Raw genomic sequence first — 650 nt, forward strand, 5'->3', positions numbered from 1 at the left:
TCTTAGAGGGATGAGATTATCCTTGCCTACCAAGAATACACGACAATGACAGCATTAATCTAAGGCGAATTCTTTTTCTCTAGAGTGAAATCATCATAATCCAAGTAACTCAATACGTGAAGGATAAGATGGTAACAAGAAAACTGACGAGATATTCCTTCCCAAGGATTGACCCCCAATTATTACTGAAAACCTGCTTCTCTCTTTATTCCTTTGTCTCTCTCCCTCAACAGCATGAAAGCTTCCTGGAAGTGATAGCGTTTCATATATTGGACTACATTTTGTACCAGAGTCTGTACATATCCCCTGATCTGAAAAATGTCATCGAGTCCCAATAATATCTCGTCCGTGAGGGAAAATGTCTCGCTCCCGAAATGGCGCTGAGCATGCGGGCTCTAACAGCCATTTTGGGGACGAGACCTATTTCTTCGCCCTCATTCCGCTTTTTGGTCGCCTTCTGCGCGTTTTGGGGGTCGTTTCGTGTGTCAGGTGCGAATTTTAGGCCTCACCTTATGTGTTAATTTTGGAGAGAAGGCCAAGAGGGGGGTTTGTCTCTCCCCTTGCGCCACAACACGAGGAGATGGATTTTTAGTTTGGAACTTTGGAGTCGTCTGCTGTCATGGCGGGAAGGGGCGGCGCGGGCTTCGAAG

The 650-nt window shown here is 46.2% G+C and overlaps 1 protein-coding gene across 1 annotated transcript in view; it reads right to left on the reverse strand.

Annotated features, from left to right (window-relative positions):
- Positions 1–630, reverse strand: part of LOC119594276 — a gene marked incomplete in the record, with an annotated part of 23,791 nt that extends 23,161 nt beyond the window's left edge. The window contains 1 exon segment of the mRNA XM_037943340.1: positions 510–630.
- Between the last annotated feature and the right edge of the window lie 20 nt (positions 631–650).

This window comes from Penaeus monodon, chromosome 33 (assembly GCF_015228065.2).
Source record: "Penaeus monodon isolate SGIC_2016 chromosome 33, NSTDA_Pmon_1, whole genome shotgun sequence".
NCBI classification, from domain to species: Eukaryota; Metazoa; Arthropoda; class Malacostraca; order Decapoda; family Penaeidae; genus Penaeus; species Penaeus monodon.